The 19,076-nt window shown below is 45.3% G+C and overlaps 1 long non-coding RNA gene across 2 annotated transcripts; it reads right to left on the bottom strand.

The window, feature by feature from the left end:
• Positions 1–383: 383 nt before the first annotated feature.
• On the bottom strand, positions 384–18,553 carry LOC309358765. Of its 2 annotated transcripts, XR_014163574.1 has the most exons (4): positions 18,295–18,553; positions 15,378–15,509; positions 8,423–8,502; positions 384–690 (listed from the first exon to the last, which is right to left on the bottom strand). It is a non-coding gene; the product is annotated as an uncharacterized lncRNA (long non-coding RNA). The 2 variants fall into 2 exon arrangements; XR_014163575.1 differs by lacking the exons at positions 384–690; positions 8,423–8,502 and having other exon boundaries at positions 14,834–15,509.
• Positions 18,554–19,076: the final 523 nt, after the last annotated feature.

Here is a 19,076-nt window from a genome sequence, read left to right as displayed (position 1 = left end):
ATAAACATTCAGAGTTGTATTATGTTTCTATAGCATTCAAGCGCAATACAAGTTGGAGGCATTAAAAAAATTGCCCCTTAGCTGGAGATAAATTCCATACATAGCAAAAGCCCAGAAGAAGAAGAAGAAGAGGTTGGGATCAACACATCCTAGGAAGCAGTTGCATGTTTGTAAGACAAACATGGATGAGCCAAGCATCTGGGAATCCTGCAGACTTGGTGGGCACCAAGGCCCATCAGATAATCAGCCGTGAAGCCATGCCAAGTTCATCAGTTGCTGGTGAGGGCATTCTGCTGGTCTGTGTGCTCCCTTTAATAGCATGAATAGCGTCCAGAGCAGCCGTATCCCAGGCCAGTTCCATAGGAGGCTGTGCCCACACAGGCGGTGTGTCCTCCCACACAAGCTGGCTCACCCGAGGCACAGAGCATTGCTCCTGGGATAGTCACACAACATGGAGGTGGCTGGATGCATACTTGCGATGGTGGTAACTGAGTCATGCAGCCAACACTGGCAGAAGGATGTATAGCGAGGCTACTTGATGACACTCCACCACCACTTGAACCCCCAAAGCCCCCACATCCCCCCAAACCCCCAAAGCCACAACTTGATTTCAGCGAGCCCAGGCAGCCAACTGGGTAACAGCAGGAGGAATTGTAGCCATAGGTCATTTTGGAGTGATGGGTACTGGATCTGAAATGATGATGAGCAAACATTCATCCAATTTATTCATGATTCACACATCCAATTTATAACAAAACAACAACCATAACAACAAGCCCTACCACCAGCAGTGAAGAAGGAGGAGAGGAAGAAGGGGAGATTATAACACAATCTGCAAGTACGTTAAAAACATCCCCTATCATAAAAAATCCAACACCAGCTATAGTGCAGCAGTCCAGCAATGTAGGCCTCTTGGTGGTGTCCAATTTCCTGTAATATTAACTTTTTGCTTCAGCTCCCAGGCCCTTGGCCAAATTGGCTGAGCTTGATGCTACCTGGAATGCAACAAGTTCATGGCAGCCACAGGTTCACCACCCTTTCTCCAGCAACAGAAAGCAGATATGTTCCATCATCCATGCCACATCACTTATGATATTTGGCAATGGAAGGTATATGGCTTCATAATCACCTCTTCCTTCCTCACCCCCTTTCCTTTTTATGCTGTGCTTTTTCAGTTGCAAAGCTAAACTTGCACCAAGAAACTACCCTCTTCATGTTTCATTTTGTTTTCATTTCTGATTTTTTACAACATGTTCTAGAAGTCCTGCCAAATACACTTTGGAGAAAGAAATGCCTGGCATCTCAAGGTAAGGCAGGAAAGGGGCCCTGCGGAAAATTAGGAGAGCCCCCAGCACCAGTCCGTGTGGACCAGGAACAGGGTGGTGGTATCTGTGAGCCTCCAGGTGTTGCTGGACTCCAACACCTATCAGCCCAGCTGGCACAGCTGGCACAGCCAATTACCAGGAATGATGGGAGTTGTAGTCCAGCAACTCTGGGAGGACCACTGATATTCCCCGTCCCTCCTGTAGACAGGACTGAACTAGATGGAGGATAGCTCTGACTCCAAACGAAAGGAGTCTTCCTTCATAGCCAAAGCGCCCGTAGGAAATGAGAAAGAAGATGAGCAAGGAGAGGCAGGTCTGGGTTCAAAGAAGGAGACAAAAAGAGTGAGGTTTGGACAGGAATAGGCAGCAAAAGGCATGGAGTTCTCTCACTTACCAAGGTCTCAGGAGAAGTACTCAGGTGAAGGTGAGAGGAGCTGTTGTTAGAATCGTGGACAGCAAGTCCTTTTATACGATTCCAAGACTGCAAGTCCCTCCCTTGTAGATGAAAACTGCCTTCAGGTGTCCTACCCTCAAAGGCCCTGACTAATTATTGGAAGCGGAATTCATCCTGAGCCACCCTGTATTCATTAGCATGTGTCTTATCCAATTCCATTCCCCTTTTCATTATTCTCCTATTCACTCCTTTTGATGATTAATTATGATACTTTTTACAATTGGTGTTGCCCCCTGCTTCATAAAGAATGTGTGCATGTCAAGGTTACAAGCCCCCAGTCCACTCAGTTCTAGAGATTGGTGTAAAGCCCATCTTCCCAGGCATGGGTGGTTCCATCTGGTTCATAGAAGACCTTTTAAAGTTCCCTTTAAAAAGTCTTTGAAATTGAAGTCAGGGGACATCAGGCACTCAGGCCATGGGTCCATCTGGCTAATAGTATCCTCCACGTTCCAGCTGAGGAGTGGAGAGTTCAATCCTGCTTGGGGGTCCGCTTGCCGAGTGCCTCCCCTGTGTCTTCCTGCCTGATGGCTTCCCCAGGGTGCTCCAGGGCTATGTCCTCCTGATGGAAGGCACTCTGTGCTACTGAGGTCACCTGAGCCTCAAGATACAGAAATGGATCCAGAAGTGTCCCCAAACTACATACCCACTCCTTCAGAGGGAGTATAAGACTATCAAGTACAGGAATCCATCCATCCAGTCTATGAAGCCACCCATTAAACGTTCCTCAGTATTATCTGCATTGACCTCCATTTGCATTCAAACCATCTCCCAGCTTGTTTCATTGTCCTATGTTCTGGTCAGTGGGCAGCAAACTTTTTCAGCAGGGGGCCAGTCCATTGTCCCTCAGACCTTGTGGGGGGGGGGCAGACTATATTTTTTGGGGGAAATGAACATATTCCTATGCCCCACAAATAACCCAGAGATGTGTATTAAATAAAACACGGATTCTACTCATGTAAAAACACACTGATTCCCAGACTGTTCATGGGCCGCATTTAGAAGGCGATTGGGCTGGATCTGTCCCCTGTGCCTTAGTTTGCCTACCCATGCTCTGGAGTATAACAGAGACCCAAGCAGGCTTCACAAACCAGGCTTCACACACTTTTTATATTATTAAAATAAACAACCCCCCCCCCAAAAAAAACCCCCAACCATAAACAGGGCAGTATCTCAATAAGCAGAGGATGAACAAAGACAAAACGACGAATGGATGTATGTTTGGGTGGGTGGGGGCAAAGAAGGAGGGCAAGGGTAGGGGAAACAGAACAGCTTTTGACATTCCAAAGAAGAAGTAATTTTTTTGGGGGGGGGGAGAAGCAGGGAGAAAGAGCGACATGAGCAGGATTTTTATAAGACAGAACTAGGATGGTGCACTTTTTAAAACCACTGATCCACAGCCCTTCTCCGTGCCAGAAGCCTTCTATTGTAAGCAGCAGTAGAGGTTTGGGATGCACAGTTGTGGTGCCCATGACAGTCTCTCCAGTTTGCAAAGGAGCTCCTGGTTCACAACTCACCATGGCAAAAGAATATACCTGACAGCAATTCCATCTATGGCTTGTGAAGGAAACGTAGGCCTAGCTGGGAAAGACTACCCGACACCCTCCAATAGGGAAATTGGGGTGTGTGGCCCCTCAAAAAGTGTTTCTTTGGCAGGAGCCAAACCGGGGCATGCCAGGATCCAGTCAAGGAAGTCCTGCTCAAAGCCCTGGGGGTGGTTGCGAGGTCTGCTCCCCAGTCCTGCTCAAAGCCCCAGACAGACATATTCACTTACAAAGTGGTTGGTTTGTTTTGACACAAATTAGCTGCCAACCTGACTATTATATGGAAGTCTGAGGTGGTACGTGTGACTATCCACGAGTGTCTGTGTAAAAACACCTGCTGTTTTTCATTTATTAACTCCAGCCTTAATAATTCCCACAATAGTCAATGAGCAATACATCCATAAAGATCTGAGCATCTTGTCCCACCTATTTGTTTTGACTGCATATGGCTACCCTGTAATATTGAAGAAATCAAAGCGGCACTGCTGGACCATTTAGCAGCTCAGACTGCTTATGTCTGAGTATTTTTACTTAATTTTATGGCCTCCCCAAAGCAAAGAGACAGGATGCAAAGTGCTAAAGATGGATCATTCATGCTCCAAACCTTGTTCCTCCATCAAAGTTGGCTTTCAGAATGAGTTTAAGTTGCTGGGCGGGATAACTCTTCCCTCTCTTGCTTTTACATTGTGCTTTTCTTTCTCTATGACATTTGTTTCAAGCTTCCTGGACTGTCTCTCTATATAGAGACTAGGAATACACACAAACACATACACTCACACACCTGGGCAATGATGTCTTTGTGTGTGTGTGTGTAGGGCTAGAGCCTAGGAGATTCATGTCCAAATCCTCACTCTGCCATTAAACTCACAGCATGACCTTGGGCCAGTCAAAATCGCTCATCCCAAGCCACTTGGTAGTGCTGTCATGATGATTAAATAGGGGAGGTGGGACCATGTATACCCGACCCTTTGCTCATTGGAGGGAAAGGTCGATTGAATTCCAAAGGCAGACTGAATTCTACCAGAATTCCCAAAAATCGGCTAAATATCAAGTGCTGGGTGGCATGAGATGTTATACACCCTATTGCAAAGTTTGGAGCACCCATCATTTCACATTTGTAGTGTTGTGCCCATAGCACCACCGTGCTCCAACTCACTTCCAACTACATTTTGGATAGGATATTGACTGTGTAAAGGCATTCTGCCCCTCTCTCGGTGATCCTTGACAGTGACTTACCAATCCTACCATTCCTGGTTTGGAAAATTTATCTGATTCTTATTAGTTTGTGACTCCATGCACATATGCGGCCTAGGACACACGAACCTACGGGACCGCCTCTCCTGGCATGCCCCACGGAGGACCTTAAGGTCCACAAATGACAACATTTTGGAGGTCCCAGGTCGCAAGGTGTTTAGATTGGTTGCAACTAGGGCCAGAGCCTTTTCAGTACTGGCCCCGCCTTGGTGGAATGCTCTGCCACAAGAGACTAGGGCCCTGCGGGACTTGACATTGCTCCGCAGGGCCTACAAGACAGAGCTGTTCTGCCTGGCCTTTGGTTTGGACTCAGTCTGACCCTTATGTTTTCCCTCCCCTTATGGTTTTGATCTATGGGCTACTTTTAAAAAGAGGCTGCATTTTAAATTGCATTTTAACCTGTATTTTAAATTGGGTTTTAACCCCCTATTATGATTTTACTGTCATTTTACTGGTTATTCGCCCTGAGCCTGGCTCTGGCCAGGGAGGGCGGGGCATAAATAAAATTTATTATTATTAGTCTTCTGTTTATGAATTTTGATACAGTAAAGGTAAAGGTACCCCTGCCCGTATGGGCCAGTCGTGTCTGACTCTGGGGTTGTGTGCTCATCTCGCTCTAGAGGCCATGAGCCGGCGCCGTCTGAAGACACATCCGGGTCACGTGGGCAGTCTGCCGAAGCTGCAGCTGGTGAGCCAGCACCAGCGCAGCAAACGGAAACGCCGTTTACCTTCGCGCTATAAAGCGCTACCTATTTTTCTACCTGCACTTAAGAGTGCTTTTGAACTGCTAGGTGGGCAGGAGCTGGGACCGAATGACGGGAGCTCACCCCGCTGCGGGTATAGTGTTATAAAAATATTGTCAGTACAGTGGTACCTTGGGTTAAAGATGCTTCAGGTTACAGATGCTTCAGGTTACAGACTCTGCTAACCCAGAAATAGTGCCTCAGGTTAAGAACTTTGCTTCAGGATGAGAACAGAAATTGTGTGGCGGTGTCGCGGTAGCAGCAGGAGGCCCCATTAGCTAAAGTGGTACCTCAGGTTAAGAACAGTTTCAGGTTAAGAATGGACCTCCAGAACGAATCAATTTCTTAACCCGAGATACCACTGTATATTATTAGCCGATATGTTGCTTGTTGATGTTCGGAGTCAGTTCTCCAGTGGGCTTCCCATAGGCATCTGGCTGGAGGAACAGGAAGCTGGATTAGATGGTGAGGCTGTTCACTGGATTCACTCAGAGTTCAAACCTTCCCCATTTGGGAGGATCATGGTTGAGTTGGGAGGACACAGCCCTGGAACACCCTGGGTGAGCCCACCCAGACAGATCAAAGGAGGCAGGAAGACACAGCGAATGCCCTTTGGACGTAGACCCCCAAGCAGGATTGAATCCTCCACTCTCAAGCAGTAAAGTGGAGGATTCAATACTGTGCGCTGTTCCTCTGCAAGGGCACTGCTGCTCATAATGCATTTTGGGGAAGTTGCAGGGTGAAAGTCTAGGCAATATTGAGCTAGATGCACCAATGGCTGACTTTGCTTAAGGAAGCTCCCTTTGAGGCTGATGTCCACTGAATTCAATTTGGAGGGCTTTGTTTAAAGCAAACACATGTAGGGATTATAAGGGAAGTTTAAATGGCTTTTTAAAACAGATAAACCCATCCCAGCGTGGGAAGATGGGGTTTACACAAATCTCTAGAATTCAGTGGAAAGGGGGCTTGAAGCCTTGACAAGCATGCATTCTTTACGAAGCAGGGGGCGACACCAATTGTAAAACGTATCATAATTAATCATTAAAAGGAGTAAATAGGAGGATAATGAAAGGGGAATGGAATTGGATAAAACACATGCTAATGAATACAGGGCGGCTCAGGAATGGCTGGATGAAGTCTGCTTCCAATAATTAGTCAGGGCCTTTGAGGGTAGGACACCTGAAGGCAGTTTTCGTCTACAAGGGAGGGACTTGCAGTCCTGGAATTGTATAAAAGGACTTGCTGCCCACGATTCGAACAACAGCTCCTCTCACCTTCACCTGAGTACTTCTCCTGAGACCTTGGTAAGTGAGAGAACTCCATGCCTTTTGCTGCCTATTCCTGTCCAAACTTCACTCTCTTTGTCTCCTTCCTTGAACCCAGACCTGCCTCTCCTTGCTCATCTTCTTTGTCAGTCCTACGGCATTTTGGCAATGTAGGAAGGCTCCTTTCATATGGAGTCAGAGCAATCCTCCACCTAGTTCAGTCGTGTCTACAGGAGCGACGTGGAATATCAGTGGTCCTCCCAGACTTGCTGGACTACAACTCCCATCATTCCTGGCCATTGCCAGCAGAGCCTGATGGGTCTTGGAGTCCAACAACATGTGGAGGCTCACAGATACCCCCACCCTATTCCTGGTCCACACAGACTGGTGCTGGGGGCTCTCCGGATTTTTAGCAGGGCCCCTTTAAGCCTTAATTTGCTTCTTGGTGTAAGTTTAGCTTTGGAACTGAAAAAGCATAACATAAAAGGGAAGAGTGTAAGGAAGGAAGAGGTTATTACGAGGCCATATACCATCCATTGCAAAACATCTTAAGGGCTGTGGCATGGATGACAGAACATACCTCCTTTCTGTTGCTGGAGAACGGGTGGGAAACCTGTGGCTGCCAGGGGGCTGTTGCATTCCAAATAGCATCAAGCTTAGCCAATTTGGCCAAGGGATGATGGGAGTTGGAGGAAAAGTTAATATTACAAGAAATTGGATTTTTTGGGTATTATGAGATTCCAACTAAACATGAATATGAATATGAATATGAATATGTGACCACTGAAGGCATTGGGCTATCAATGTTCAGATATTTATTTAATATTTTTGTAGTGGGCTGGGTGTTCATCAGTATGCAGATGACACCCAGCTCTACCTCTCCTTTAAATCGGAACCAGTGAAGGCGGTGAAGGTCCTGTGTGAGTGCCTGGAGGCGGTTGGAGGATGGATGGCAGCTAACAGTTTGAGGTTGAATCCTGACAAGACAGAAGTACTGTTTCTGGGGGACAGGGGGCGGGCGGTTGTGGGGGATTCCCTGGTCCTGAATGGGGTAACTGTGCCCCTGAAGGACCAGGTACGCAGCCTGGGAGTCATTTTGGACTCACAGCTGTCCATAAAGGCACAGGTTAATTCTGTGTCCAGGGCAGCTGTCTACCAGCTCCACCTGGTACGCAGGCTAAGACCCTACCTGCCCGCAGACTGTCATGCCAGAATGGTGCATGCTCTAGTTATCTCCTGCTTGGACTACTGCAATGCACTCTACGTGGGACTACCTTTGAAGGTGACCCAGAAACTGCAATTAATCCAGAATGCGGCAGCTAGATGGTGACTGGGAGTGGTCGCCGGGACCACATCACACCGGTTCTGAGAGATCTGCATTGGCTCCCAGTACATTTCTGAGTACAATTCAAAGTGTTGGTGCTGACCTTTAAAGCCCTAAATGGCCTCGGTTCCTGTATACCTGAAGGAGCATCTCCACCCCCATAATTCAGCCCAGACACTGAGATCCATCGCCGAGGGCCTTCTGGCGGTTCCCTCATTTCAAGAAGTAAGGTTACAGGGAACCAGACAGAGGGCCTTCTCGGTAGTGGCGCCTGCCCTGTGGAGCACCCTCCCAGCAGATGTCAAGGCAATAAACAACTATTTTACTTTTAAAAGACAACTGAAGGCAGCCCTCTTTAGGGAAGTTTTTAATGTCTGGTGCTGTACTGTTTTTAATATTCAGTTGGAAGCCGCCCAGAGTGGCTGGGGAAACACAACAAAAATGGTATCATCTAGAAAAAGGGTTTGTGTACGAGAAAGGGAAGGACACAAATATATAACAGAATTAATATCTTACATTTCTTTGAGTTTTCCTGTGCTCTCATACCCTTCATAGTTTATTCTGAGGGGTCTTGACAACCTTCAACTCCTAGAAACCTAAAAGAAAAGCATGAAAATGTAATACCGGTAATTTCAGGGTTCGCAGGAACAGACAAGGGTAAACAAGAATGCTTTTAGATCTTTTCTCAAAGTCTATCTATCATAAGGAGATACACACACAGCAGTGTGCAATGTGTTCCAAAAGGGGGGAACTGCCTGGAAGAAGACCATCTCATGAGGTCGCAAGGGAGACAAACCCGTTGGTGACACCACCAAGAGGCCTCCAATGCTGGACTGATGCACTATAGCTGGCTTGGGATTTTTTAATGATATGGTGTTTTTTTAAAATGGGCTTGCCGATTGTGTTATAATCTCCCCTTCTTCCTCTCCTTCTTCTTCACTGCTGGTGGTAGGGCTTGTTGTTATGGTTGTTGTTTTGTTATAAATTGGATGCGTGAATCATGAATAAATTGGATGAATGTTTGCTCATCATCATTTCAGATCCAGTACCCATCACTCCAAAATGACCTATGGCTACAATTCCTCCTGCTCTTACCCAGTTGGCTGTCTGGGCTCACTGAAATCAAGTTGTGGCTTTGGGGGTTTGGGGGGATGTGGGGGCTTTGGGGGTTCAAGTGGTGGTGGAGTGTCATCAAGTAGCCTCGCTATACATCCTTCTGCCAGTGTTGGTTGCATGACTCAGTTACCACCATCGCAAGTATGCATCCAGCCACCTCCATGTTGTGTGACTATCCCAGGAGCAATGCTCTGTGCCTCGGGTGAGCCAGCTTGTGTGGGAGGACACACCGCCTGTGTGGGCACATCCTCCTTTGGAACTGGCCTGGGATACGGCTGCTCTGGACGCTATTCATGCTATTAAAGGAAGCACTCAGACCAGCAGAATGCCCTCACCAGCAACTGATGAACTTGGCATGGCTTCACGGCTGATTATCTGATGGGCCTTGGTGCCCACCAAGTCTGCAGGATTCCCAGATGCTTGGCTCATCCATGTTTGTCTTACAAACATGCAACTGCTTCCTAGGATGTGTTGATCCCAACCTCTTCTTCTTCTTCTTCTGGGCTTTTGCTATGTATGGAATTTATCTCCAGCTAAGGGGCAATTTTTTTAATGCCTCCAACTTGTATTGCGCTTGAATGCTATAGAAACATAATACAACTCTGAATGTTTATGTACCATCAATGTTTGATTTACCTTTCTGCAAAATGTCTGGAAAGCAATTCTTCCTTGGTTTCTGGAATGAAAATGTTCTCTGTCTTCCTCTTATGCATTAAACTTAGCTTCAGCATAGCACCTGTTCTCTGTGGGTTTCATTAATACTTGCCCCTCACTCCTGAGCTAACACCCAGCTTTGATCCTATTCCTGAGAAACATGATACTTTTTGTGGGTGGGTGGTGGGGTGGGGTATTTTACTCTGAAAGCTAAATTGCACCACAAAACGTGGGAGGTTGGGAAAGAAAAAGATTGAGGTTGGGAACCGGGGGGGGGGGGGACACATTCCAAATACCTCAGGGTTCTGTTGGAATTTTGTGGACAGGCTGTCAACTTGAATATAATGTTCGGGGAGGTGTTTAAGCCCTGCCCCACATAATGGATCAAATGACACGGTGCAGACACGGCAGACCCCTCAAATATTTTATGGGGGCTCTGAATACCCCCTGGCTCCTATAATAATAATAATTTATTTTTTATACCCTGCTCATCTGGCTGGGTTTCCCGAGCCACTCTCGGTGGCTCCCAACAGAATATTAAAATACAATAGACCGGGAAAGATAAAAAGTTTCCCTAAACAGGGCTGCCTTTAGATGTCTTCTAAAAGTCTGGTGGTAGTTTTTCTGTTAGACCCTCCTGGTGGGAGGGTGTTCCGCAGGGAGAGGGTGCCACTACCAAGAAGGCCCTCTGCCTGGTTCCCTGTAACTTGGCTTATTGGAGTGAGGGAACCGCCAGAAGGCTCTCAGCACAGGGCCTCAGTGTCCAGGCAGAACAATGGGGGTGGAGACACTCCTTCAGGTAAACTGGACCAAGGCCGTTTAGGGCTTTAAAGGTCAGCACCAACACTTTGAATTGTGCTCGGAAATGTACTCATCCTGGAATGTCCCACATTTCCTTGGGATGTTGTTAAAGTTTGTTGGGTCGTATATCTTTTGACCCACTGAGTCTGCTGCAAGGGCTCTGCATGTTTGCAGCTTTCTGCCTCTTAACAAAACGAAAGGACCTTCCTAAGGTTCTCAGACAGACTGCTCTCCAGAGAGAGCTCAGATCAAAGGAGAAATGGAGGGATCATGTGGGCAGTGCACCCAGTTGATAAGAACGCTCCTGGAGTGTTAACTCCTGAGAGGCCAGAACCACAACAGATGTCCCTATTTTCATAGGAGAAATGTTGGAGGGTATGGAGTTAGCCAACCCCCAAGCTGTTTGATGGCAATCTTGTATAGGGAAGTTTTTAAAATGTTCAATGTTTTATTATGTTTTGTAGAGTGCCTGGGGCAGCCCAGTAAGATGTGTGGAGTATAAGAAGTAAAGTTTCATTGTGGAATGGAACTTCCCTATATTCATCAGAGAAAAGATGGAGGGTATCTAACACCCATCCCTCCTCTATATCAGCATCTATTTTTTTTTATATAAATATTTATTAGAGTTTTTAGAAAAAAAATACAATAGTAATAAACATTATTGCTTTGTTTTAACAAAGTTTCATGATATCCTTGAACTTCCTCACGTCTCCCGCTCCCATTTACATCTTTAATAAATTTTTGTCAAGCAAATTATCATCTTATTTCCAAATCTATAACCACTTGCTTAAATACCATAAGATAATTCTCCTACTAATTGTTTCTCTTAATCTCTCTTATCATCAATTCTTAATCTATTTTAATGATGGCCAATTATTTATAACCAAGCATCCTTCTTAACATTCCACTAAGTCACAATATTTCTGCAGGTAGGTCTTGAATTTCTTCCAATCTTCTTCAATCCTTTCTTCTCCCAGGTCTCGGATTCTGCCAGTCATCTCCGCCAGTTGCATATAGTCCATCAGTTGCATCTGCCATTCTTCCAGTGTGGGTAGATCTTGAATTTTCCAGTTCTTAGCAAGTAGTATCCTTGCTGCTGTTGTTGCGTACATGAAAAATGTTCTATCTTTCTTTAACACCTTCTGGTCGACAATGCCCAGAAGAAAGGCCTCTGGTTTCTTGGTAAAGGTATACTTAAACACCTTTTTCAACTCATTATATATCATTTCCCAGAAGGCCTTCACTTTGGGGCAAGTCCACCAGAGGTGGAAGAATGTTCCTTCATTTTCTTTACATTTCCAACATTTATTATCAGACGAATGGTATATTTTGGCAAGTTTAACTGGGGTCATGTACCATCTGTATATCATTTTCATTACATTTTCTTTCAAAGCATTACATGCAGTAAAATTCAACCCAGTGGTCCACAACCTTTCCCAGTCCTCAAACATAATGTTATGCCCAATGTCCTGTGCCCATTTTATCATAGCCGACTTAACCATTTCGTCTTGCGTATTCCATTTCAGCAGCAAATTATACATTCTTGAAAGTACCTTAGTCTTAGGTTCTAACAGTTCTGTTTCCAACTTCGATTTCTCCACCTGGAATCCTAGCTTTTTGTCACTTTTAAAAATTTCCTTAATCTGAGCGTAATGTAACCAGTCTCGCACTTTATCCTTCATTTTCTCCATACTCTGCAATTTCCAATTATCCCCATCTTTTTCTAACAGTTCCCAATATTTTGGCCAGTAGGCTTCCATATTGGGTCTTTTCCAAGCCTTAGCTTCCAGAGAAAAGATGGAGGGTATCCAACACCCATCCCTCCTCTATATCAGCATCTATTGCATAACCATTGATTTCTCTTTTATCCTGTGGTATTTCGTAAAGGTTGCATGAAAGCTTCCATACACAATAGGGTAATTTCCCCCAACTGAAATATAGAGACGTACATAGGCTCCCAACCTTCAGATTGCTGGCAATGAAACTGATTGAAAACAGTAAAACAAAGATGATCAAAATGATGAAGGAGAGGACTGGACAAAGGGGAAACCCCACAACACAAGCACTCAAGCAAGGGTTTCTCTTTACACACTGAGAGAGACGTGAAGACCCAACCACCTTTGCAGCAGGCAGGGTTGGTCTGGAGAGACAGGGTGATTCCTGCCCTCTGCAGAGAATGCTGCAAGACCCTGCCTGTCTCCCATAGGGGGAGTCATCCCTATCAGGAATGGCGTCCCCCTCCATCTGGTAAATAGCCAGACACTACATGACATTGATCGCCGGCATTGATGCTCTTCCAGAAGTAATCTGGGACAATGTCAAAGGTTTCTATACCACTTATTTTCCACCTGTGGTGAATGGTGGAAACGGTGTGAGTGACCCCAAAGATTATACAGTTGTCTGGGACTGGGCAGAGGAGGAGGGTGGGAGACTGCCTCTCCATCCTGACCCTTCCAGGGAGGAGGAAGAGGAAGACAGTATTGATTTACAGCCATGGTTTGAGGGAGGTCACAGCTCAGTGCAGATGAGGGGGGAAATTGGGAGAGGAGGAGGCAGAACAGGAATGGCAGCTGGCTGACATGGTGTCCTTAGCAAGCATTCCAGGCCCCCATCTCCCAGAACACAGTGACCCTTAAAAGTAGGAGAGCAAAGATCCCAAAGACAGAGGGCAGGTAGCAAACACTCCATTGGTGCTTCCTGCTGCTCATTTCCCCATTGACTTACTGCTTGCTTCTTTGATCACTTTCCTTCCCCTCATGTGTTTTCGTTCCTCCACCCCTCCTCTGGCCACGTTCCCTCACCCTTGCCTGCTCTTGCGCTTGCTCTGGAAGTCCCTGCTCTCTGGATGCAGAGACAAACATGCCTTTCTGCAAAATAGGTGCCTGCATCATTTTCCACCAGCTGCTAGGAAGCTGGATAAATCCAGCCTGGGATAAAGTGCTGTGCAAGTATCACTGGGAACGAGGCTGCAAAACTGACGGTATCAGCCTACAAACATGGCTGATAAAGTGAGTCAGGGCATTGGAATACTTTCATTACTTTCCCTTGGTATAATAGGGTCTATGTTTTGTAATACTTTTGGGTTTAACCATTATATCCATGCTACGAAGTGTTCTAATTCCTTCACTAATTTCCATGCATTCACATGCCTGTGGCTTATTTACCTGACAGGTGGTGATCCAGCCTCTATTTAAAATCCTCCAGAAGTCCACTATATAGCTCTTACCATCAGAAATGCCTGATGGTCGGAATCTCCTTTCTTCTCATTTGAATCTATTGGTTCTGGTCCTACACTCTGAAGCAGGAGAAAAACAAGCTCGCTCCATCTTCCATGTGATGGAAGGAATGTCTATAGAAGTGACGAGTCTCTGAGAGATTTTGAACAGTGGACTGCACTACTTTGCAACGTGGTGGACTGTCCTTCTCCTATATGACTCCCAAGGTCCCTTCCGTCTCTACACTTCCATGATTCTATGAATGACTATAAGTCTAATAAAAGGAAACTTAATGGAACCACAAGCAGTGGTGATACAGATAGGTGAGACTTATTTTAGTGGGGGGGACAGTTGCATGACATAATGTATGTTAACATTATGGGGTTATTGGGTTGTTTCTCTTAACTTTATGTTAACTTTATGTTAACTTTATGCTGCATGACATAAAGTTAAGCAATTGTGGTCCCTGCCTGTTTGGAGGAGGCAGTGGTAAATCCACTTCTTAAGAAACCTTCCCTGGATTTGGAAAATCTAAGTAACTACAGGCCAGTTGCTAATCTCCCTTTCCTGAGCAAGGTTCTGGAGCGAGTGGTCGCAGACCAGAACAAGGCGTTTTCGGAAGAAACTGCTTTTCTGGATCCATTTCAATCGAGGATTAGGAACAGTTTTGGCACAGAAACTGCTTTGGTTGCCCTGTATGATGTCTAGATAAGACTGAGACACTGTTAGTGGGTGGTTCCCTAGACCAGATGGGTGGGAGATTGAGAAGTCTGGAGGGTGGCAACTTGGGAACAGAGCCTTCTCTGTGGTGGCTCCCCGTCTGTGGAATGCTCTCCCCAGGAAAGTTCACCTGGTGCCTTCATTATACACCTTTAGGCGCCAGCCAAAAATGTTCCATTTTAATGGAGCCTTTGGTTGATTTGATTGACATCCTATGCCCTTTTAAAATGTGGGGGTTTGGAGGGGTGTTATTGGGTTGTTGCTTTTATCTTGTTTATATATTTTGTGGTGTTATATTTTGATTTTGTTCTGTGAACAGCCTTGAGACCTCCTGGTATGGGGCAATATATAAATTCAAATAAGAATAAGAATAAGAATAAAAGCAAACAATGCATTGAAGTGTAAAATAATTAAAAGACTGTTTTAAGGTTGCCTGCTGTGATTTAATCAAAGGGATACAGAGAAGAACAGAGCTTCTTGGGAAACTGGAAGCATCATATTCAGAGATCCATCAATGAATGACAAGTGTATGTCAGTCACACTTTGGTGTCCCACAAATTTTGGTCAAAGTACATTAGGTACAAGGGGAGAAAAAGGTGCATATCCAAGAGAAAAGGGAGGAAAACCGAAAGACGCACTGAGCAGAGAGGTGTAGACCTGAGTGTCAGAGATGCTAAGAGATCCTTGAGCCAGTCCATTTGGGCTTGTCTAGAAGGGAAGACCCAGCATTTCTGATACCTGAGCCCATGCAATCACCAGCTATTCATCCTACACATGCAATTCAGGGACCATTTCCCCCCTTTCCTCTGGGGATCATGTTCAGATTCAAAAGAGGAATGAGTTAATCCTTCTCTCAGTAAAGGAGCTGTTACCAGAGTCGTAGAGCTAGTTGTATTTCAGGTAAGATGCAGTGAGCCCTGCATTTATTCACATAAAGTTGATGTCGGTGATTCTACCGAAACCACCTCTATATATTTTAGGCGTTGTAGTAATTCTACCAGGAACAGGAAAAGGAAAAGGAACAGGAACAGGAATGGGACGAGGCTGGATGGATACACTGATGTTCATAGATGGCATCTTGAACGGCAGCTGTTAATCTGAAAAAAAAAGGAGGGAAACACTTAGAATCATAGACTTGAAGCATCCATGACATCCACATAAATAACAGAGGCAAAGAAAGATTGGAAAAACACATAAAAAGGAAAGAAAAAGAATTAACAAATTTCCCTCGAAAAGAGACAGTAAAACAGGACATTAAGATATTACATACACAGTTTTCAATGATAATAAATTAGGAAATAGGGTGGAAGATTGAATATATAAAACAGAAGCAATTAGAGGAAAAGGAGGGTGCGGGCATCACTACAGAGCTTGGTATTAGATTTACTCTCATTCTCATTCTCTCTCTCTCTCTCTCTCTCTCTCTCTCTCTTCCTCATCCACCTATCACAGCTTCCAAGAATTTGGTAAAAACCAATCAGAAACCAGAGGCCACGAGAGCAAGTCTCAAAATCCACGGGAAAACCTGAGAGCTGAGCTGTCTGAAGGTGTTGACAATGGGATGTCATTTTAAAATGAGTAAAACGGAAATAACACATTGTAGAATATAATCTGGGGAAGATACTAGAATTCTGTTGAAGAAGTGGATGGAGAGTAGGAGCCAGATGGGGGAAAGGACATTTTAGAAGAAAACTGGCAATTGTATCCAATTTATTATTTCCCTGATGATATTCCTCCAATAAGAGTGATGGACAAAAGTTCCTTTGGAAGATGGGGAAAGGCTTACTATTTCACAATACCTGGCTTTACTTATTCTATAGTGGCTGTAATTATGGAGATGAACGTCCAACGGAAAAGCATTTTTTATAAAATCAAAAATCACACTGTGTGGTTTTTCTGGTGCCTGGTCTAATGTTTGTTCCGATTGAACCTTCTCCCACATTTGAGGCTCATGAAAGGTTTCTCCCCTGTGTGAATCCCCTGGTGCTTCTTAAGGCATGAGCTCTGACTGAAACATTTCCCACACTCGGGGCACTTGTAGGGATTCTCTCAGAGTTAAAGGACTACAACTCCCATCATTCCTGGCTATTGGCTGTACCAACACAGTTACGGGGCACAAAATGTGCTAATTCCTTCTAAAGGCTTATTATGCTTATTAGTCAGTCAAGAGACTAGGAATGTTTTATTTGATAATTTAGCACCTACCCAACAAATTAAACCATTGAAGGCCTTCCTCCTTCAATGAGAAGCTTTTGAAGTGGAATATATGTGTTAGAAGCTGCCCAGAGTGGCTGGGGCAACCCAGCCAGATGGGCAGGGCTTAATTCTTATGACTCTTATGATTACGGTTATGATTATCCCAGTCTGCACTACATTTTGACTGAGTTATATATGGAACTGTGTTTAATTGTTCTTACCCTTTTCTCATTTTATGGTTGGACCAGTTTTATTTTTATGTAATTGTATATTTTATTGTAATAACCCAGCATGGGACCTTATAGCAAACGGCAGGTAAGGATTCAAATCAGATCAAATGAGCAATAGTGGTAAAACCACAATGTAAAATTTTTGTTTCTCACAGTAAAGGAGGCAGGAAGATTCTTTTAAATCAGAGGGGAGAGATATTCACAAGCAGCTGATGAACGAAGGGGAAACTAGAGGCAGCCATTAAGTGAATGATTAGCCTTTGAATTTATGCTGCTGTGCATTTAACATGGGATACCATTGATGTGGTAATTGAACACTGTGCAAACTAGCTTTCAAAAAGACCATTCTTCACTGAGCCATGCATTTTTAGGGATGGAAGAGCTGTTCAGTTCAGGCAGAAGTCGTTTTGCAGAGTTTCAAGGTAATCCTGCCTTCCCCACCTCCCTCCCTCCCTCCCTCCCTCTCTCTCTTGCAATTTTCCAAAAGTTAATCCTGCATCCAACACAGAGGTAATGAGGACGTGCCTGAACCAAGACTCAAAGAAATATGTCAGGGGCGATATGGTTGAGGCACTGGTTGTGCAGCTTTTAACTAAAAATAAAACAACACTTTATGAAGAAAGAAACCTGCTCCAGCATTACTTGATTGGAATGTAAGCAGAAAATTGGTGTAGAGAGTGTTGTCAATGAAGGGCAACTTAAAATCATTAGAATATCACGATGGCTAACTCTGAGGCCACATTTGCCCAAGTAGTCGCATTATGTGACCCATGAGAGCAGCAAAATAATGAGACTGTAACAAGGTGATGGGTCAAAATCAGGCCCAATCTCTATTGACAGCAGCAGGCAGCGAAAGGGTTGCCATAGCTGTGGGTCCCAGGATCAGTTCATCATTCCACAAGCCCCACGTTGAGGAAATAGATCCGCTGGGTTTCAACAGCCCCATGAAGTCAGTCACTGTTGAACCCTGACATGGTGCAAACCAGGGGTCAGCAAGGTTAACCGGTGATGGGATGGATCACTCCCATGGAGATCGTCCGTGGGCTGGACCGGCGTGGGCTGGAAATCGCATCTGCGTATATTCATGGCACCGGAAATTGCTTCTGCACAGGCCCAGATTCCATAAAGCACACCTGTGCAGAAGCGATTTTCGGTGTCTGGACATGCACAGACACAATTTTTGGTACAACCACCACCAGTCCATGTGGACCAGGATGGGGGGGGGGGGACACATTTTTGGCACTCCAGATACTGTTGGACTCCAACACCCAGCTGGCACAGCGAATGGCCAGGAATGATGGGAGTTGGAGTCCAGCATATCTAATTCTCCAAAGAGCCCTAGGAAATGAGAAAGAAGAGGAGCAAAAAGGAGCAGACCTAGGTTCAAAGAAGGAGTCAGAGAGAGTGAAGTTTGGAAAGGAAGAGGCAGCAAAAGGCATGGAGTTCTCTCACTTACCAAGGTCTCAAGTGAAGTACTCAGGTGAAGGTGAGGGGAGCTCTTGTTCGAGTCATGGGCAGCAAGTCCTTTTATACGATTCCAGGACTCCAAGTCCCTCCCTTGTAGATGAAAAATGTCTTGAGGTGTTCTACCCTCCCTGACTAATTGTTGGACGTGGACTTCATCCAGCCATTCCTGAGCCACCCTGTATTCATTAGCATGTGTTTTATCAAATTCCAATCCCCTTTCATTATCCTCCTACTTACTCCTGTGGTTATGTAATGCACTTTAAAAAATTAGTGTCCTGCCTCCCTTCTTAAGAAACTATTCCCTTCAGGACTGCAAGCCCTCTGTCCACTGAATTCTAGAGATATGTGTAATCCCCATCTTTCCAGTCCAGAAGAGCTTTATCTGTTTTATAGAAGACTTTTAAAACTTCCTTTATAATCCCTACATAAGGTAAAGGTAAAGGGACCCCTGGCCAATCGGTCCAGTCGTGGCCAACTCTGGGGTTGCGGTGCTCATCTCGCTTTACTGGCCGATGGAGCCAGCGTGTAGCTTCCGGGTCATGTGGCCAGCATGACTAAGCCGCTTCTGGCGAACCAGAGCAGCGTATGGAAACTCCATTTACCTTCCCTCCACAGTGGTACCTATTTATCTACTTGCACTTTGAACATGCTTTCAAACTGCTAGGTTGTCAGGAGCAGGGACTGAGCAACGGGAGCTCACCCCTTTGTGGGCATTCGAACCGCCGACCTTCTGTTCGGCAAGTCCTAGGCTCTGTGGTTTAACCCACAGCA

This window comes from Podarcis melisellensis, assembly GCF_964234715.1.
Source record: "Podarcis melisellensis genome assembly, chromosome: 16".
NCBI lineage: Eukaryota > Metazoa > Chordata > Lepidosauria > Squamata > Lacertidae > Podarcis > Podarcis melisellensis.
The sequence above is the reverse complement of the archived record's forward strand: the minus strand, read 5'-3'. Positions and strand labels throughout refer to the sequence as shown.